A 22975-nucleotide genomic window follows, 5' to 3' on the forward strand; every position below is an offset into this window, starting at 1 on the left:
TGTATATAAATGTATAAATGCTTTTCCCTTGACGCTTGTACTCTCTTGACGCTCTTGCACTCTCTTCCGCTCTTTCACACTCCTCGGCGGTCAGGCCTCTACAAGATCGCCCTCAATGGTTGACGATCGCAACTCCTCCTCTGACGCGCTCTGCGCCAACTATCGTCACTTATCTCATAACCTCACACTATCTCACAATAAAAATAACCTCACACACACCCCTCTTGTTTTTATTGTTCATCGGTTGTTACGATTTCCTTTACATTCCTATATAATTTTGGTCCACTCAGAGCTTTCGTTAAACAATCCGCACGCATTTCTTCGCTAGAAACATGAGTTACAATTATGTTATTTTCTTTCATACCCTCTCGAACAAAATGAAACTTTCTATTTATCCATTGCTCTGTGGCGTCCATGCTGGGCTAAACTCATGTTTGATGCCTTTGTTTTCTAACCACTCTTTTAGATCTTTACCGATGAATTCACCACCATTGTCTGATCGTATGGCTTTCAGCTTCATTCTAGTTTCATTTTCCTTTTGTTTTATTAGCTTTATTAATTCATTTGTGGCCTCACCTTTCTCATAAAGTAATGACACAAAAACATATCTCGAATAATCATCGATTACTGTTAGGATATAATTTTTGCCTCCTCTTGATGCTGGTCTCACTGGTCCAATCAGATCTGTGTGCCACAAGTCCATTATTTCTTCTGCTCTTCTCTTTTCCAATCTTCGATGAGTCTTCTGACACGTCTTTCCTTCTACGCAGGCTTCACATTGTCCATTTCTCTCACTTATTCTTTTCATTCCTGAAACTAAGTCCTGAGCTCTCATTTGCATAATTAAATCTCTATTTAAATGTCCTAATCTCCTATGCCATACCTCATCATCTTTAACACTTTTTACATTTTCACTACTCGCTATATGAGATATTACATAGTACCCATTTCCCTCTCTCTTTGCCCTCATTTCTACTCTGTTTTTATCTTTATAAACAATCGCACTGTCTCTATCAAATTGCACTGTATATCCATAATCTGTGAATTTAGCTACCGATAACAAATTTGAATTTAGTTCTGGAACATATAACACATTCTTTAATCTAACATTATTCTGAACATCTCTCTGCTTTATGACAATTTCTCCTATCCCGCTTGAAGTAATTTTCTTCCCCTCTTTATCAGCTAAAGTTATATCTCTATTATCGCATTCTATACTATCAAAAATGTTCACATTGTTTGACATGTGGCTTGTCGAGCCGGAGTCCAAAAGCCAAACAGTTTTTATATCGTAATGGTTCGCTATAAAGTCTTTTTTCACATCACATTGGTACGCTCTTTCATTCGCAATTGCACTTTCACTTACGCTCATCACAGTTTCATTCGCTGTTCGCATCATTCTCTCTCCTCTTCCTTGTCCACGATGTCCTCTTCCTCTTGTATTGCCACGATAGTTGTTTCCTCTTGCCCTCGTTGTTGTGATCTGTCTCTGATTCCTACATTCAGCAGCAATATGATCTAGTCCATTGCAACTAAAACATCTCAGTCTTGAACGACATTGGTCTGCAAAATGGCCTTTCTGTCCACATTTATAACAATTTACCTCGTTCCTCATACCATCTCTCACCTTTCGTACATTCTCATTATGTCTTTCCTCATGGCCTGTTTCTTTTCTCATCTCTTCTTGTTTCAGCGCATATCTGACATCGTTTATGGTTACATTTGTCTGACTCTCTAATATTCTGACGTTCGATTCAAATTCTCTTCTTAATCCCTTCAAAATATACATTTTTAATTCAAAATCTTCTACGCTCTTACCCAATTGTTGGCACTTGTTCTTCAATCCCTCTGCTCTATTCATATAGTCATCCACGTGTTCGTCTCTCTTCATTTTTAGGTTAGTCAGCTCACTCAGCGACCGCGTTTTCAGCTGCTCGGTCTCGGCCGCCATGTTGGATTTTACGAGGTTCCATAATTTTTCTGCATTTTTCTCATGCGCATTATTTGTGCTTCAGTCATTGTGTTCAGCATGATTGTTCGGGCTGTATAATTATCATCATCCCATTCATTCCATGCTTTGAATTTTGTTTCGTACTCTTTATCGTCTGCCCGGGGTTTTTGGGGCGGTTTAACTCCCATGATCTTCTTCCACAATCTTTTTGATCTCAATATCCCCTCTATTTTCTCTTTCCATAAAAAATAATTTGTATTATTTAGTGGCTCTACGTTGGCCAGGTTCCAATTGTCCGCCATGTCTTCTCACGTGGTCACTTCTTTTTTACCTTACTGTGCTTCTCTTTGAAACCACGCTCTGCTACCATTTGTGGTTGTAATTAACAGAGAAGCAGTAATATTGTACCAAAATACTGTGGATATATATATATATATATATATATATATATTAAAAGAACAAATGTATATAAATGTATAAATGCTTTTCCCTTGACGCTTGTACTCTCTTGACGCTCTTGCACTCTCTTCCGCTCTTGCACACTCTTCCGCTCTTGCACACTCCTCGGCGGTCAGGCCTCTACAAGATCGCCCTCAATGGTCGACGATCGCAACTCCTCCTCTGACGCGCTCTGCGTCATCTATCGTCACTTATCTCATAACCTCACATTATACTGTATATTATAGAAATAAGAACCCATCAGAGTTTACACTCTTTACACGTGGTAACATCGTTACGCGGCTGACACCATGAGCGTTTTATTGTCTCGCGCGCTTGGTGGCCGTATCCCCACCTTGCCGCAGTCCGGCGGTCCGTAGTGCCGTATGCACATGAAATGGTACGGGAGACATTGGAACCCTCAACACAAAGCAGTCTTTGCCCTTTTTCTTTTAACTCGTCAGATTTTTGAAGTGAAACTTCTTTGCTGAGGGTAACGATTTTCTTTTGTAACGGAAGTGGTGTTACGGAACCATGTAATTCTTTTAACGACGCAAAGGATTCCTCAGTAAAACCTGGTTCTGCATTTACACTACTATACCATGTTCTGAGGACATCTGCGTGCGGAAGCGCTAAATTGAAGGTTTTCCTAATATACGAATACGCTTTTGGTGAATAGAAGTGAAGTCAAAGCAAACGCGCGCAGTGCTGGGGGGTATTTGTCTCGCGTCAGTTTATCTATGTTTTTCCCGTTTTTGAGCATGCGGTTGAACAATTCCAATGAAGCATCGGCATTAGCAGAAAGGCAATAACCAATAACTATCGACGGTGAAGCCGTCCGCCAAGAGTGCGATTTATTAGATAAATTAAATACAACTATTTACAAATTGTTTACAAATAATTCACACGTCGATGTCCGAGTCATCAGACGTGTCCAACAACTCGCTATTTTCTTCCAAAACGGAATCAGTGATATGGTCGAGTTCGTGGAGCCTGTCTTCCTCCTTTATTGCGTGGCGAATGAAATTTTGCAAATTCTCGGCGGACACATTTTCGATGGCTTCGTCTACAAGTTGGCAGACATCTTGTTAGGTTGCCGATATTTATCAACCAAAGCTAATAATTGAACTTTGACGTTCCGTGGATTCGCCTATTCCCCTTACCCTTCAGCCACGTGATTATATTATTCCTAGTCCAACTCTTCGTTGGATACTTATCCTTTTTCACGCTATGGTATGGCGCATTGTCCATAACAATAACTGCCCCATCTCGCAGCATGGGCAAAAGTTTGCAGAACCATTCAAAAAATGTGTCCCCGTTCATTTCGTTATGATAATCAGCAGTGTCTTTCTTCGACACGAAACAAAGGAGGGCCTCAGGTACAAACCCGTCTGCTGACCCGACGTGCAAAATAATAAGTCGCTTACCTTTCCGGTGGGAGCGGGTATGCCCATCGATAAAACCCCCTTTCTTCGGCGTTCCTTGGGCAGCTGACACTCGTGTCCACCCACAATCTCGTCTTGCAGTCCCCGGCGTTGATCCATGTTTCATCGAGGTAATAGATGGGGCGTCCTCCTGCACGTAGGGTCCTAATTGTTTCGATGTACCTACAATGTAAATTGTAAAGTGTACAATAGTGTAAAAAACATTGGCGGACATCTGCCAACTTGTATGTTGTATTCCGCTTTCAAATAAATTTTTTAACTTTTGCCTATGCAAGCTCGTGGGGTTTAACTCGCAATGGTAAGGGGGAAGGCGTACCACACGGTACATCCATGCTCTTTGGCATATTCGTCAATGACGTAGTTATTGGGTTGCCGATACTTATCAACTAAAGCTAATAGTTGATAAAGTGTCTGCTCCGCTAGTGCCACTTTCATGATCAGTCTGCGGTATTCTATATGTTTCGTTCGTAGGCGATGGCCGAGAAACAAACCCTCAGTTTCTTGTAGCAACGAGAGTGAGCGGATGTATCGCCATTCTATTTTTCCACCATCGCCATCGATAAGCGTGCCATATTCCCCCAAACAATTCCGCACATTTTTGAGCATGTGGCAATCACGTCAAAAATGACGTTAATATTTGGTTCCCCAGTCACAGGATGGGGAAAGTAAACCTTAAAGATTTGAAATAGATTTTCTTTTTGTATGTTTCCGGACACATACATAACTGCGCCTAGCAACCCCACCGCAGCAAAATTATCACATGGACCGTCTAGTGTTAAGCAACACACGGTTACGCCCGCCTTGTGTAAACGAATCAAACTATCTTTGCTATGGCTTCCTTTCTATTTTTTTCATACGGTTAAATAACTCCAAAGTAGTATTTTCGAGAGCCAAAAGATTATAGAACACATTCTCAGGCAATCATTTCTTTTCCCTCAACCCTTTCGCTATTTCTTTTAAGGAATGTACCTTTACTTTTAGGTGTTTTATTTGTCGCTTCAACTTCTTGTTACTTTCTTCGGTAGATTGTAGTCTTTTTACCACGTTTTTTTAGAAATAATAAAAATGTAAATTTGTAAGTTGATAGTTTGGAAATATATTGTTATTGTTCGATTGAAAAAAAATCATGTCTTAATTTTAGCCCGTCATGTTTACCTTTACTAATTGCTTTATCAGTATCACCAACACAAGTTAGTATTAAAGATTGTTTTCTTCTTTAAAATATCACCACTAGATTGCGGAAAATTTTCGTGTCGATTCCAAGACACAGAAGCTAAATAATAATATCTCTCTTGTTTTAATTATTTTATTAAGCTGAAACTAATACGATGATGTTTTTAAATTTTTTAAACATGTACACTGTTTTAAATTCTATGCACCAGTTTTTGTTATAAATGCATAAAATCCGCAGTCTAATCATCACCATTGTGGTATAACTTATCCGATGATATCGTAAACGATATATTATTACTTTGGAATAATAAAAATGTAAATTTATAAGTTGTGTGCTACTTTGTACCAGAGTAGGGCAATAATCAACTAATATTTAAACATGACTAATAGTCTTTTTTTATTGCCCTACTCTGCTTTGTACACATGTATGTATAGAAAATAAATTTCCCTTATCGATAATGATTATTAGACTGCGGATTTTATGCATTTATCACGAAAATGGACACGTACAATTTAAAGCAGTGGACGAATTAAGAAGATTTAAGGACATCAGTGTATTCATTTCAGCTTGATAGGATATAATTAAAAGAAGAATACATTTTTTATTTGGCTCCTGTGTCCTGCAGTCAATGCAAACATTTTTTATTTTGCATAAAGATCCGCAGTCTAGTGATTATCATTTGTTAGATAATTGTTATTTGTAGCTGGAAATAAAATTTCAAAGAGAAAAATAACTGTTACCCTACGACTGGGTTCGTGCAGATTTATGACAGTTACGATCTTTGCGTACCTTCGTAATATCATGAAAAAATGAAAATGTCCGACGTCGGTCCGACGTCCAGATGTAGATTTTGTATTTCAATTCGATTTGTAAACATGAAAGCGATTGCACTTCCACGCGGCCGGATATCCCCTCAACTTGCGCGCAGAAAGCCTAGTTATATATACATGTACATATACATGTAAAGGGAACATGCAGTTCACGACAGAGAACTGAAGAACTCCGTATCTCGGTGACAACTGACAACAGTACGCGTGTAACGCGTGCAGCGTGCATCGGCGGGAGAGCATTGCCACTTGCCACTATCAGTGTTACTTCGGCTGTCCTCGCGCGAGCATCCCAATCGTTGAACGCGCACCGTCGACGTAACAGAACGGATAATATCTTTCCGTTTATGCAGAAACTGCCATCGATCGCGTCTTTGTTCGTCTTCTCTTTCTACCGAATAAGTGGGCAAGTTAATTCTCCGTGGATTATTCATGAAACAGTAGAATCGACACGCAACGCAACAACTTTGCTTGAACAGATATTATTCGCGACACGCGTAAATCTATTCGGTAAATTCAGCAATGCTTTCCTTTTGGCGAAAAATGGTTCGTGGAGAAATACCCACGAATAACCTCGTCCAATACCTCAGCAATACTTTTCGATGTTCAAGCTGCGGGATCTGGTGAACGTTTCCGCGTGGAACGCATCGATTTTCCAGGAGATTTCGTTGTTCTCCAGTGTGATTGGCGATATTACGTAAAAGTAACGATACATAGAGTGCCGTGGCGCTACCTAAAGATAAATAACAGAATTAAATTAGTTGGCCGTAACTCTTCCGGACACTGCTGTCGTAATTCATTCGACCCAAGTCATTCGAGAAGCCTAGCCGTATCGCGAGTGTAAGAATGTTTATACCACCGTTTAGATGACTTGAGTGTTTCATATGTTTATTGGTTCTTGACTTGAACATTTCTAGGAATTCTCTTATCAATTGAGGATCAGGGGGGTTCGATGAAGATTGATCAGTCGTTGAGAGACTCATCAGATCAATTTGTATTTTCTGAATACCCCTTTGTTGGTTACTAGATAGACCTTCTTCAATAACTGCACTGCGGACCAAGGTTTTATCTTCTGTCTGTGCCTCATTCAAAAGTCTCTGGGTAACTCCTGGGAACTTTGCACTTTGCACTTGCTTGAACGATTCCTCTCCGAATTTCTTCTTCCAGGCTATGGCACAGGAAGCAAGATTGGGAAAATTCCTAGCATTGAGTGAGTTATCTCCTGGGTGTAAGATTTTGTAATAAGGCCACATTGGTCCTACTTTAGCTTTCAGCTTTTCAACAATATCCATAAATGCTCCAACCTCCTCCCAAATCAGTCGCGACTTATGGGCGACTGTCATAGGATCATCTGTAATAAAATGGATCATGGCAGTCACTCCTGTCATTGCAGATTGATCTAGGAGAACAACTGCAGCTGCTAACTCCATGTAACTGTTCTGAAATTGATAACAGAACTGGAACAATGCTGTCCTTAATTTTGGTAGTAAATTTAACGTCTGAGCTAGTCTAGAAACAAACGGTCCATCTACAAGGAATTCCCCCTCTGGACATCCAATTGAGGCATACACAGCCTTTTTCCTACTGCTGAGATAAGCATTCCTCTGAACTATACCAACGGACTCGTCTGAGTGAAAGGTTTTCATCATCGTTATTAGGATGAGATGACATGTTGATCGTACATCATAATCATTAACTTTATGATTAGGAATCAAGGTTGTAGTTGGCCTAACTGTAGATGTATCGTCTGAGATTTTAAGCGTAGAATCAGGGTTCTTGATGTACTCAGTGAGAAATGCGATAAAGTCTGATTTATAAACCAAGAAAAAACTTAACCAATCATGCACATTCTCTAACTCACCAGTAAATCGTTTCCCCTCTCTACATATAAAGTTGTAAGATACCTTCATGTTAGGGAGGATCAATTTCAACCCCCCATCTCCTAAGATAGATTCGACAATAAAGTCGTCTACCACTTTTTGAGTTAGAGGAAATGATGCAGGATACGAGGAATGAAGTTTAATTACTGAATCAGGTGATATGAGATCTCCTTTAATATTCACTCTCAACTTCCCATGTATCATCATGGTCTCTTCTTTGTTGCTATTTGTATAAGTTTCATGGTCTACTTTCTTCAATTTGGATAGAACATCGAAAGTTATCTCCTTCAGCTCAGGAATCTTGCTATCATCTTGTCTTCCATCTTTCTTTTGTTGCTGATGGCTGGTTGATGGTTGTTGGTCTTACTTGTCTTTAATTAAGTCAATTAAAAGGATAATGATTTTTCCCACACGTGGTAATCGTAAGAAATGCCATCATAATTTGCAACCATATCTTTGATGTCTCTCCATTTTGTAGACATAGACGGCATTGGTGATCGGCTGGTTTCGCGCGGGGTGACTCGTAATATTTCTAATTCTCTTCGTAGCGACAGTACTTCTCGCTCGGCCAGATCTCGTTCCCGTCGTAATAATTCCGTCTCGGTAGTAGTCATCGCTGCCTGTCGAGAAACGACATTTTCGGTCGTAGTGGCTGACGTCTGTTCGATGACTTCCTCTTCTGCTAGCTCGGCGCCGGTGTTTAGATACGACTCCGCACCCGCTTCTATTAACCGGCTTATCAATTCGGCTTTCGTGCCCGACGTTGGTAAATTCATACTGCGCAGTCTTTCTTTCAAACTTGAAACCGATATTTTTACACTCATTTTCAATTCTCCGTTTTATTTTCAAGCATAAACGAACACGTAACTCGCGGAATCTAATCCCACTTCTGAAATTGTAAGGAGGCTCGGAGACTCGACACGACACGTCGTAATTTGTTGCTCGCTCGCAGGGAACTGTTTATTTAACAAAATCTGAACGTAACATACATTTGTTAACAAAAGCACTAACGCAACGCATAAATCAATAAAATTATATATAACAAATAAATATATGAAACACTCAAGTCATCTAAACGGTGGTATAAACATTCTTACAACTATTATATATAACAGCATAAATCAATAAAATTATATATAACAAATAAACATATGAAACACTCAAGTCATCTAAACGGTGGTATAAACATTCTTATACGAGTGAACTATTCTTTCTTTTTTTTCTCTCTCTCTCTCTCTCTCTCTCTCTCTCTCTCTCTCTCTCTCTTTCTCTTTGTCTTCCCTTGGCGCGTCGGACACGCTTGTTTGTTTCCCTGTTTCCCCCCGTTGTAATCGTATCGGGACGTAAACAAAACATTCGACTCGCTGGGACGTTGGTAGCGGAACGGTGAAAACATGGGAATCGACTCAGTATGATGAACCTTGATTGTGAGGGAACAGTTGGAATAGCACGATAATATTTCCAGGACAGAAATCATTGTAAAACGAAGATTAGTGGCAGCTGAACATTTGTGAAATGTGTCGTATTATTGCATCCATGTTGGCGACGAGATTTCGCAGGACGTCGAAAAGTCGCTCCACAGGGCTCGATCTTAAATAACAACGAACGTCGCTTTGACAAGATACGAAACCGCAATTGGAGGAATTCATCGATTTAGAGAGTTTCATTGGACGTCGGAAACAAGAATATCCACGGCTGGTAAATTTAGGGCCCATCGTGGATTCGGTTGCTACTAGCACCTTCAGATATATTTCAGTTCGTTGATTATGTCTTTATCGTAGACGCGTGTAGTTTTTCGAAAGATTCTATAATCTCGAGTGTACTTGATACGGTGAAACATCTTCACGGAGGAAACGTTTGTTTTATCGACCATATGGGACGCGACACGTGGTGAACAGTGCACGTTTTCGCAGATCTTTCGGCTGCTGATTCTGGAATTAGAGGGACAGGTGTTGTCGTGCGTCATGGTATGTTTTTTTTTGTTTTTTAGTTTACGCTGTACAGGGTTTGATCGTACTTTATTTTAACATTATTCCTGATTTATCGTGAAATAATAATATGTGAAAGCATTTTACGGAAGAACGATGTGTTCTGAATACAAAAAAAGAAGAATACAACATAAGAAAGTATTAACAAAATAAAATCGATAACATTTTGTACGTATTACTGCGGATTACAATTCAAAATATATGAACGTACGGGAACAAAGTACTTATTTTGTCATTAATTTAAATAAATCCTGAGTACACACTAATAAATAATTTTTATTTGTATAAATAGCTAAATACGTTTTATTAACAAATATTTGAGAATATTTGTTATCTTTAGTTCGTAGCTGTTTTAAATTAAAAGCATTGCGAAGTTTACAACATTTCACTATTGCATTTACAATGTAAACTCCTTTGTCTATCTCAATTCTTCTTCGTTTTCATTTCTTAAAGTCTGCATTCTTTCTTTCTTTCCTAAGTTTTCAGGTCCATCAGTAGATCTTTTCGTGTACTAAGCTTTACTTTGTTTTTTATCTTTATTACTGTTCTTTTCATTACTTTTCGATTCAATTTTTTCCATATCTTCTTATTTTACCAATAATGTTTCTTATCTGGAATTGTATCTTACCTACTTACTCGCGTATCAAATAGGTATCTAACCTAAAACGTTAGGCTGAAGCGAACCACGTTTCTCATCGTAGTTGCAGTATTTTGGAACATTCCTTGCGATTTTTCTGTCTCGTAATGAGCTTCTCCTTCGCTTTAATGTATGTAATTGCTGGGGGCTTCATTTTTTTATTAAAAAGGCAAGAGAAGTTTCTCTCTATACATATTTTCATTGTATCGAAGTAGGTATCTAAATTATAATAAAACTTCCCCCTATGCAATTTAAAGCAGTATAAAAAATATTTCAGTAGTAAGTAATAATATGTTAAATAGTATTTTCGATATGACTTGATAAACTTAGAAAAGGGTTTCGAGTTTTGATGTTTTTATCGCTTCAACTACGGAAGCGTAATCTTAAATTATTTCTACAAACCAACAGAAAATTCATTCAGTTAATTGAATTGAAATTGTTATTGAAAATTTAAAATTAGATTCTACAAATCCTAATAAAATTTAGTTTACAGATATGTATCGCAATTGAAAAATTAAATTTGTATATATATATATATAATCCGGATAATACACTTTTAACATTTGATTGACCGGCCATTTACTTAATAGTTCTTCGAAAATAGTAGATAAACAATTCTGAATTCAAGGATTCCTTTTGCGATTATTGTTTCAAACAAAATTATCGAGCTTCTTTCAGATATACCACAGTTATTTAGGGTGTGCCCTAGTTTTTTACGCTCAAATTACACATTATTCGGATTTGAAATTTTGAGTAAATATGTTTGCGATAGACCTACAATTAATTAGTTGAATACGACATTTTTCGTATCTCTTATACTTATACGAAATAAGCCGCTTTTAAAAACCTGTATTTTCGACGTCTTTCCCGTGAAAAAAGAATGTGAAATTAATGTTTTTACATTTCGTTAAACCATTTATCAATTCGCAAAAACAAATCAACAGGACGTTTTCTTTATCTGGAAAACTGAAATATCTCGTGACGTGTTGAAGTTATAAACAAAATTTGTTTACAAATGTTGTTGAGTATAAAGAAGGGGGTAATCATACACACAGTGTGCAATTTTTTTCAGTAATCGAATGAGGAGCGGAGGGATTTCAGTTATAATTTTTTTCATGACACGATAGCATTTTCCGAGACTAACTCGACGACATATCACATTAGGCTATTTCCTGGTAAAGAACATTAGAAACGATATTATATATGTATTTGTAACTTCTTATGTAGTCAACGATAGTCCACGCTGTAAACAAAGATCGACCTTCTTACGTTTCCTTAAGCTTCTTAAGTTACCGATGTAAGAAACATAAAATTTACAATTCATATCCTTAGCAATTTTATTCGGTACACCTAAACAAAATTGCTCTGTTTATTAGCTAATTAAATAATTGAATTATTTTTTCGAGTGTCGAAAATATTCAGATAGATTCAGTTATGGCGCCTACTTTAAAAGAACAAAAGTATAGGCGCAAGGATCCGATTTTACCATTTGTAACCATACAATGTGCGACACAGGTTGGCCACCCTTGATCGAAATATCTCCTAAAAATGTGGGCTATGTTTCTTGTAAAGTAACGTTTTTCTTCTAACGTAAGTTTGTCGGTATATCTTGTTTGGGTACGCTTGGAGACAGTGGCGCGTTATAAGTTACAAGTAATAACTAGTTGGGGCCTTGGACAATGTAGAATTTCGGGGCCCCAAACCCCAACTAAATAACTTTCACGCTGGAAAAAATAATACAATTGTAAAAACATCTACATACTTATTATTGCATAAAAAATGAAATAAATTCTCCTTCATCCATAAAAACTTTTTAAATAAAAATACAAAATATTTGGTAAACAATTACACATATTGATGTATTATATAAAGAGCATTATAAATCTAATGCGTACATGATTGTAATATTTATTTAAATATTTACTTTTCGGGCTTTTTTGCCGCGAAATTATTAATTAGTTCGTTAAAATCAACACAATTGGTGGTTACATCACTTTCAATAGATAATATGGATAAATTTGACACTTTTTATATCCTGCCCCGAAGTATTTCTTAAATAGTTCATAATTCTTTTAAGTACACTGAAAGAACGTTCTGCCGATGCATTGGAAACTGGAGTTATTAGAAATATTGTTAAAATTACTTCAACATTTGGAAATGTTGAAGCAAGTCCTCTTTGTACGGTTTCATACATTTCTAATGGGGAATTTAAATGTTCATTTCTGGCAAATTCCAAGAAGTGGGCTAGTTCTTCATTAAAACCTTTCTTATCAATGTCACTTGAATATGTTTCCATTCAGTTTTTAAGACATTCGTCATATTCACTTGATGAAGTTAACATTTAGTAAAACAATAAAATAATTAAAATTATTTTGATAAGCTACAATATGTCTTTGAATTTCTGACACCAGTTGGTTGCATATTACATTTAAACAATTTACAATAAAACCTTGCTTGCCACTTAATTGCACGTTTTCACCATCATCTCTATTTTCGTCATAGTGTAATTAAAAATTTTCTTTTAACTTTTCTCCTGTTCTGTGACTCGTAGTTCTTATTGTTTGTCAAAGAGAAGCATTCGATTTCAACATTATTAAAGAAATCCTTGTTGTTTCGAATATCTTCGGAAATATAAAGCGATAGCGCTCTTAAAAGATTTACAGCAGGTATATCTGGGTATTATTTGACATTCGTTCAATTTTTTGTGAATTTTCACATTACGAATAAACACTGGACAGGAAATATAGTTATCACCTTCCATAATTACCCTCCCGGCTGAGATGTTGGGTTAAAATTATAGATGACATGTTTTTTCTCCACATTTACACCGGTTACATCCTTTATTGTTCATCACAATAATTCTTCTATCGAACTTCCTCCGCCAAATTTTTCTCTACTATCGGTCTATCTATATTAAGATAAAAGAGTACTGTTCACCCTGTACGTGTATACATATATTGTATATCTATAGATACATATAAGCTATCCGTCTTGCGTAGCTGCAATAAGACATTATCGCTAGGATGGATCATAGACAAATATGAAGAAGTTACAATAAATCTATAAAACTATTATTTATATTCGGTATCGTGACTGTTATCTTATCGGTACAGCAATGATCGCGGTTTCTTATGAGCAATGCTTGATACGCAATCATATATATTATTCTTCAGTTGGTATCATTGAAAAATTCCCGTGTGGTATAGAAATTTTGTTATTACAGTAGTACTATTCTTCGAATGTATAATCGGACGGTATCATATTTAAAATAAATATATCAAAAGTGTTTACACATGTTTATTTGCAAACTGGATACGCTTATTTGCTACTAGATCTACTACATAGATCTCATGACTGAATTTATTGTGATTTTCGCTGATTATCATCATTACATGTATGTATCGACTATATTTCCCATAAATGTATTGTTACAATCCTAATCATTGTAATTTGAAAATTTCTTACGGCCCCAATGGATAGAATTATTGCTCATTTATTTGTAACAATCATTCTCTAAAACCAGCTTCTGTCCACAGTACATGGAATGGTTTTGGGTAAAAGAGAAAATTAAACTTGGAGAAAGCGCAAATATTCGACTTTTAAAACGTCTTGCACTTTAGCGGTAATAGTTATAATCCTAATTATGCACGAAAGTATTATACGGAATTTCGTAAATAAAAGGAACTGTAGCCAATAGTTTAATATTACACTGTTTAATATTATATAAATATATAAATCTAATATTAAACAAACTAAAGTAATGATTAGTGAAGTTCGCAAAAAGTGAATTTGAAATATTTGTAAAGTTTTGTCGTTTGCTTTATTGTTTGGGATAAAAGAGATGTAGGAGGAGCATTAAATGAAATGAAATTCATAATAATACTAAAATAAATGTATTAATTTTACGATAAGACGAAACCTCCGTGAAACCTGGTTCAGCATCCACACTGCTGTACCACGTTCTAAGGACGTCTGGGTGATCAAATGTCTCTAATATATAGAAATACGCTTTCGGCGAATAGAAATGCAGAGTTAATGCAAAAGCCCTTAATCCTGGAGGATATTTCTCTCTGGTGAGTTTACCTCTATTCTTCCTATTTGTGATAATGCGATTGAACAATTCCAAAGAAATGTCTTATAACATAGTAAAACGTTTAATTTTCTCTCCATACTGTTACACATTGATATTTTTTCTTCTTTGATGCATATGTTTTGCTCGGTGAAAAGCATTCCTCTTGACTAACTGCAATGAGAAATAACGCTCAGTACTTACTGTACACAGGGATTTTAGTCCATGAATGAACAATAATAAATTTACAAATTTTCTTTTAACGCTATATATAATTCACTTAAATACTATAGTTGAAATTTATTTCAACTTACGTATATTTTTGTTCGTTGTAGGTAAGTCACTGTATTCTACTGTTGTGCTTGCCTCGGGGATTTTTCAGGTATTGAGGCTGGTCCAGCGTCATTATCTGAAATATTCATTACATAAGCTAATGTAGAGGTGTAAAGCAACTTTCATTTGTACCTTTTGTCAACATAGACACTCTTTCTTACCTATAGAATTAATTTCCATCAAAATATTCCTCCGTGGTTCATAGTTTTCTTTCTCAGACATTGTAGCCACATCTTGAGCTTTATCTGGAAAAGATATAACTGTGGAAATCAATGATAGTATTTACATTTAAAGCAGACAGAAAAGCTTGTAGTAGAAAAAACATTCAAATACATTAACTATCAATTTCGGTATGTATACTTTTGTAACGGATACTTAGTTTTAATAACTTTTATGAATGATGAAACACTTTTTTACCTTTACAATTTGTTTCAACCGAAACGTCCTGCTGTTTTTGAAACCTTGCCTCTTTTTTGAAGATTGTGGGCAGTAGGAGTAGGTGTAAGAGAGCTGTAACTCGCTTATAAGCCCATCACTATAATATTAATTATTTATTTATTGCTTTAAACCAAGTGGTTTAAATGGTTTATATAGCAAGTACAGTGTTATTACATTTGGCTTACATTAAATAGGTTTACATTGTTTACATTGTTTCTAAATTCTAACGGAACATTATTTAAGGAAATTATAAATTATTTTCAGACCTTTTATATCAGGTTTACATAGGAAGGAACTAATACAAAGAGAGAAACAGTACTTGCCTTTGAGGAGCTTTGTTTCTAATGTATTGTGTTCGTTTTCGTAGTCTGGGCATTGCCATATAACATGATTTAGGTCTTGGAGTTCTGCTCCGCATTGGAAAACACTGTTAGTTATAAAGTTAACCCTCGCCAATGAACCGTTTAAATTATAGTGATTGGCTCGACATCTATTAACAAAAACCAGAAAATCTCTGGAGAGCACAAGTCCCGTGTACCATGGCTTGCCTTTGTCCTGGTGATAAAATCTAACGTAGTTCGCACCTTTGACTAGACCTTCCTTTTTGATTAGGGTGTGAGTGGACAATCTTGCTTGAATTTTGAGGTCTCTGGTTAGGTCAGCGATTGAAGCCTTGATATCTGGCGAACGACTTTCTTTGGTCGCTTCTTTCGCAAGTGAGTCTACTTCCTCGTTACCGGTAATTCCTACATGTGCTGGTATCCAGATGAACTTAATAAAATTCTGGCCTTTGTTGTTTAATATAAACGTAGAGTACTTTGTTTTAATTTCAATGATATGGTTACTGATACTATATTTGAAGGTTGGCTTTTGCAGTGATTTGATTGTGCTTTGCGAGTCGGTGAAGATGATAAAGTTTGTAGCATTATTATATAAATTGGCAATATCCAGTGCTCGGCTAATGGCGTAGCACTCTGCTGTGAAAATTGATGCGTGTTTGTCTAAGCTAAATTTTTGGGAGATATTTAGTTGGGGGCAGTATATTGCGGCACCTACTGATTCGGAGTTTTCCGTTACACATCACTATAATATTATGTAATCGATAAAATTTGTACTTGACACGTTGAATGCCATGCGAGTTAAATTTAACTCGCGCTGTATTTGATCAAGAGAGGGTGCGCAACGTTAACTATAGCTGCAACTATGTACGGTCGGTTTCTTTTCTAATTTGACGGCCAATGTATCATGGATTTACGGGTGATAACATCGTCCTAGATAAACAGAATTTATAAAGAGTGCAAAACATATTCTATTTTGATCGATTGTTTCGTTGGTGGTGAACGAGTTCAAGAAATGTATTCCTTGCATTTAGAATATGTACATATATATCCATAAATTTGTTAAGCTATATCGAATATTGTTCCGGTAACTGTAGACTGATTGTGCAACGTCCACTCGTTTTATTCGAATCCGTGGTATATACATGAACGAGCACGGCGCTTCTTTCTCGACCGATAAGAGCCCGATGATTAATCGGAGCACGTGGTCCCACGAGTTCGCTTTCCTTGAGCGTTGATAACGAAGGTTCATAGTTTTCTGACCAATCGTTGGCTACTTTGATAAAAGGTCAACTGTTATACGCCGGAGCCACGTGGCCCATGAGTTCCCAGAACGCGATTGTGAATCATTGGATTTTATAATGTTTCAATTGCTCGCATTAAACGGCCCGTTCAGCTAACGAAACTATGTGTATGGCTCGAGCGATTACCAACGATAATAATTGGAGCAGTGATTCTTCGACAGTGTTCGGAACTGTTGATATAGCTCATGGCGGAACTGTTGATCCTATGCTATTCGAAATACTAACGCTGCATGTATCGAACCTATCAATTTCAGATTACAATCACTCTTTTACAATCATTGGAGCACTATTACACATTATTGGGGCAATATTATAGGCGCGCAGCAGAGTTGGGCATTAATCGATTAAAATTTTAATCATGATTGATTGATTAATGTATACGAGTAAAAAAAGAAATCGTCGAAAAATCGGCGTTTGATTCAATCGATTGATGAAGTTAATCGTCAATCGTTGATTAAATGAAGAAATCGTCGAAAAATCGGCGATTGATTCAATCGATTGATGAAGTTAATCGTCAATCGTTGATTAAATGAAGAAATCGTCGAAAAATCGGCGATTGATTCAATCGATTGATTTAATCGTCAATCGTTGATTAAAAAAAGGAATCATCGAAAAAAAACATAAAAGCACGTAAACAGAATTTGTATTATGGACCAAATGACAATACACCTACACTCGGTTTACATTTTTTTCAGTATTCATACAGTTCTGATTACGTATTTCCTGAATCCAAATAATAAATAATCTTTTATTTGCAAATAATAAATAATGAATACATCACTTTTCGAATAATTTAAATTACTTTTATTTAAATAGAAAGTTTAGTTATTATTTGCAATTAGAATCAGATGTTTATTTATTACTTAAAATAAAATTTGCCCAACACTGAAATCATTCTCAATATGTACATACCTGGAAGCTTAATAGGTGCTCTAACCGATGCGCACGATGTCCCTCTACTTGAATATGGTGGTACATATAGAAAATTATACATTTTTCGATAATATCTCGTTAACTATTAGATCTAGGAAGTATGAAGGTCCATAGATTATTACGTAGAATTTGATATTTCTACTCTCTATTGGTTCATGATCCAAATAGTAGGTACAACATAATCGCAACAAGACCGAGCAGATGACAAACACAGTAGGAAGAACTACAATCAGAGAGAATTTCTGAAAACAGGAAGCGCGGCGAATACAGTAAAACGAGGGATATTGTATGTTACGATGCTCGTTATGTATTCGGAATAATAATAGCGTTCCGCCTTCGGTATTTTTACAATTGGTCAACTCTTCCTAAACCGTGTTAACGAAGAGACTAACGAACCATCTCAATATTAAGAGTCGATGTAGCGATAACAATTAGATACTGTCAGGAAATATTGATACAAATATCTTGAGATGTACAATGATTTGTTATACACAAAGTCGACGGCTTTGTATGCTCATTTTCTAAAAGTATATGTCGAAGAAAGTTAGATAAATCATTCTATTTCAAAAAGTATCGACGAGCTTGGAATTTGTGAAAAGAAAATGACCTTGAAAGAAATTCAACTTACCGCTGCATAAAATGGTACAACTTTACCCGCAGAACTTTTTCCCTAAAATCATTAATAACAAAAATGTTAAGACGTTCCCATTTTAACCATCCACACTTTGTATACATCTACAATAATAATAATTTCTAATTCTAATATTATCTAATTATTTCTGATACTAATGTTAATACCAATACTAATGTTATGTAATTAATTCTAATTTGAATTCTAATTAGTCTTATTAATTTATGATCTTTGCCAATGAAGCCTAGTTTTGTCGTAGACTTTAAATTACTGATGACTGTGATCTATCCGACCCACGTTTTCAAACGCTTATTCACATTATCAGTTCACGATAACACGCTATCAATGTACCACGGTTAAAGACGCAAGCTTCTAAAAAGTATTTACACTTGGAAGTACGTTCAACATTCGTATCAGGAACTGGCACAATTGTTATCTGCATTCTTTATCTATATTTCAGTGACGCTTCATTATTTCGGAAGTATCTTTTACGAAAGTATAAGCTATCTATAACATTGGTTAATTTCGCATCGTATTCGCGTCATACACATTGTGTGCAAGTACCTTTACACGCTATTGGCTTGAATGCAACAAACGCTATCGCGTGGTCGCCAGTGTCAACGAGATTCGGGAAGACTGTATTATACACTATACATATATTATACACGATTTCGTACCAATCGACTAGCAGTACTGGTTTACTGGTTTATTCTTCTCTCTATGTATATTACATAAAGATGGCGTTGTAGAGCCTGAGCTCTATTTGCCCAATACAAAACGGTCCTTTTACATATGTTGCTGTTTACATAATTTCTTACGTATTATATTCATTTCGCCTTAATTTACCTGTAATAAATTCCGTAATCAACATTACTAAACTGTATAAATACATAAACACTTACAAAATATAATAATGTTCTGACCTAATTTGTACTATTTCTTTCTTTTAATTTGTACTATTTATTTCTGTAGAGATTAGTTCAAATTTGTCTATCTATTTGTATTAAAAATACTACTAATGCCCTTAGGATGGAAACATCCTTCTTTTTTAATATGTTGAAAACCTCCTCTTCTAGCTCTATATCCTTTTTAGCGAATGTTCTCATTAACTTTCCTCTTTTCCCTGCGTATATAGGACAGTTCCATATTATGTGATCTATATCTTCACTTTCATGTCCACATTCACATGTTGTATAGTTTATATAATTTTTTCTAGCTACAGAACTTGCTAAGTTGTAGTGGTTGGATCTGATTCTGCTCAGCGTGTTTATGGATCGTCTTCCTATATTCTTTATGGCGTCGAACCATGGCTTTCTTTTTCCTATGTTGGTATTCGTTGTTTCAAAGTATTTTTTTCCTTTATATGGTACCTTCTCTTATATGTCTCCAATCTGACTTTTGCCAACTATTGTCTGTAATATGGTTATTTATATCTCCTGTAGGGAGAGATTTTGATATTATCATCTGAATCATATCTCGTTCTTTCTTTTGCTACAGTATCAGCTCTTTCGTTGCCTTCAATTCCAACGTGTGCTGGAATCCATGCAAAAGTAATTCTTTTATCTCCCTTTGCATTAATGTTTAAAACTTGCTTAGCAATCCTTATGATCCACGGATTGACTGACTTGTCCGATGAAATGCCTTGCTGGCCTCTCAGGGCACTCTCAGAGTCTGTTAAGATGATTATCTTGTCCATTGTATCTGTATACTTTTCTTCTGCCATATCTATTGCTTTGCTTATGGCAATGCACTCTGTTGTGTAAATGGTTGCTATTTTATTTATACTGAATCCCTCCTCTTCCCAGTTATAATCTTTTTTGATTGCAATACCTGCTCCGTTTGAAATACTATCTGCCTTTTGTAGCCATCCTCCACTAGTCCCTTACAATTTTTCACATTTCATGTTCCGTGTTATTTTCGCATACATGAGTCCACCGCTGAGTAAATGTATTTCTATCCGTAACAGATGGGTTTATTGTCACTGCAGCCAAAATAGCAATTTCATTTGCAATATTCGTTGCTGTTTTTTTCGATTAGCTGTCTTACGCGACAAATTTCCAGCTTGATGAAAGCAGAGTTGGGCAAAATATGTAATTAGATACTTTTGTATCCGAAGCAGAAGGATCCGAAGCTACGGATACATTTGTAACTAGTATCTGTATCTACTTCAAAGATCCTTTTGATCAGCTCGAGGCTTGAATGAACACGTTTCGAGGTTGAGAACACAATAGTAGTACAATAAACACGGCCGGGCAACTCCACGGCCAGCCAGGTATCTCGGCATGAAACCGCTAACAATTCGAATTTATTTTACAATTTTCCTTATTAATTGTTAATCGATTTTTATACTAACTCGTATCTGTGATTTATAAATAAAACTATGGGACCTCTCGTCGAACATTTTTCTAAGAACTATCTCTCGAAATAGTTTAATTAAAATCGACTTGTGTAATGTGAATATGTTCCCTGGTTTGTTTCGGGCGCGTTGCGATTAGTCAGTAAAAGATGCAAAACATGTGAGTCAGCAAGTCAAACCAACCCTTAGCCTCTTGCAGTTTCTCACACGCCGCTTATCAAGCTTTGGTCAACATTTCCTTCCACGTCAACCATTGCCGCCCCCTCCATACGATATCCGAAATTCTTTCGCGTATACAAGCGCTTTCCGCAAATTCGAACAGTTATTAGCAGTAGCAGTCACAACCGAGACTCTAGACAACTATGTGTAATCTCGTAGACGAATACCTTTTAAGATGTTCTTATGTAAAAGTGTTTCACTCGATTCGGCAACCCAACAACTGTTAGTAGTGTGTATACGACGGAGCAGTGCATGCGTGGCGAAGGGCCTATCTATGTCATATTCGAATCATAGGATGATGCTGTTGGTGAGTTTTCATAGCATTTTGATTATATTTGAAAATGTATTCTTCGTACCATTCATTCATACATAGGGCAGAGTTGCCAAAGGGTCATTCCATGCCAAATCGATCACTTTTTGCAGGCTTCATCGTTGATTTTGTTCTAAATGAAATATGTTGTAGTCCATGTGAAATCAGAGGGGTTTAAGTCATCATTTTGCCGGTTTCGAATTGTTTTAGAATTGGCAGGCTTTTGAAAATTTCAATTTCTGCCCATTTTGGCGAAAACGGGCCTTACTTACGAATTTTTATCTCGGGAACTGTTTGTCCGAAATTAAAATTTTCGAAAGCCTGCCATCGATTTGGCATGGAATGACCTCGAAATCGTACTACCTAAGGGATTTTTGATATATCTAACTAGCTGCTCGTGGCGGGCTTACGGCACGCCCTCGCAGACAGGCCCTTCGGGCGGGTATCCACAGTGGGTGAATTGGACCTAACTCGATTCAAAATCAAAGAACTTTCGATAGAAATGAGGTAGAGCGATGAATTTTTTAAATTAAAGCTGAAACTTTGCAGAATATGGGAAAATAGGGAAATTACGGTACGATCGGTTTTTAACCTTGAGGAAATTCGGTAAAATTGCACAATTTCAAGGAAATGTGGTTTCTCCGTTACCACGGGCGGAAATTTTTTTTTAACATGCTACATATATATCATTTCCCGTAGATTTTTTCACGCTGATTTCAAATCTGATCTCAAAATTTGTCTACGACCTCTGGTTTTTCCAAGAAATCGATTTTTGTGACAAGAAATTAATGAAATCATGTTTTCGTTGAAATGATTTCTTGTCACAAAATTGGATTTCTTGAAAAAACCAGAGGTCGTAGACAAATTTTGAGACCAGATTTGAAATCAGCGTGAAAAAACCACGGGAAATGATATATAGCATGTTAAAAAAAATTTTTTGCGCCCATGGTAACGGAGAAACCACATTTTCTTGAAATTGTGCAATTTTACCAAATTTTCTCAAGGTTAAAAACCGTTCGTACCGTAATTTCCCCATTTTTCCCATATTCTGCAAAGTTTCAGCTTTAATTTAAAAAAAAATTCATCGCTCTACCTCATTTCTATCGAAAGTTCTTTGATTCTGAATCGAGTTAGGTCCAATTTACCCACTGTGCGGCGCACAATGGGCGCACTAATGACGTCACAACTTTTGAACGAATGGACTTTTCCAATTTTTCTTTCCCTAAAAACCTTATTCGGACTATTACGAACATTTTTTTTTAAAATTCGCCAAATCGGTCCAGCCGTTCTCAAGTGATGCGCTTACCAACGAACAGCATTTAATTTTTATTTATATAATTAGATAGATAAACAATATACATTTTTACTAAAATTGTTGTTCGCAATTATACTTCGATCTTTGCAGAAACCTTCTAAATAAACATTCAACGTATTATGTATATGTATAATAACCGGTTATTATGCATAATCGCCGGATTAATCACATTTACCGTAACATATACACATTTAATCTATAAGTTTGGAACTTTTTACGTAAAATTGTTACATTGTTCTAATCATTCAAACAATTCAGGTAATATTGTACAGTAGTAATTTTTTCTCAAATTTATGTCAAGAAGACGTGAAAACTCTTTCAGGAATTCAGCGAACAATTCATTTAATTCACACGTATCGTGTCAAAGTCGTGCGAAATTTTGCCTCATG

At 36.2% G+C, this 22975-nt stretch overlaps 1 protein-coding gene across 16 annotated transcripts in view; it reads left to right on the forward strand.

Annotated features, from left to right (window-relative positions):
• The window catches only part of LOC143211830 (monocarboxylate transporter 9), a 187298-nt gene that overhangs the window by 94195 nt on the left and 70128 nt on the right, over nt 1-22975 (forward strand). For 3 of the 16 annotated variants that reach the window (XM_076429838.1, XM_076429856.1, XM_076429858.1), the window contains exon 1: nt 6535-9682. The exons of 4 other annotated variants lie outside the window; for them this stretch is intronic. The gene's annotated coding sequence lies outside the window, so the exon portion shown is untranslated. Of the gene's footprint in view, nt 1-6102; nt 9683-9702; nt 21269-22975 lie in introns of those variants that run through there. 9 more of the 16 variants (XM_076429845.1, XM_076429851.1, XM_076429850.1 and 6 more) reach the window with 9 other exon arrangements.

The sequence above is a fragment of the Lasioglossum baleicum genome, chromosome 9 (genome assembly GCF_051020765.1).
Source record: "Lasioglossum baleicum chromosome 9, iyLasBale1, whole genome shotgun sequence".
NCBI classification, from domain to species: domain Eukaryota; kingdom Metazoa; phylum Arthropoda; class Insecta; order Hymenoptera; family Halictidae; genus Lasioglossum; species Lasioglossum baleicum.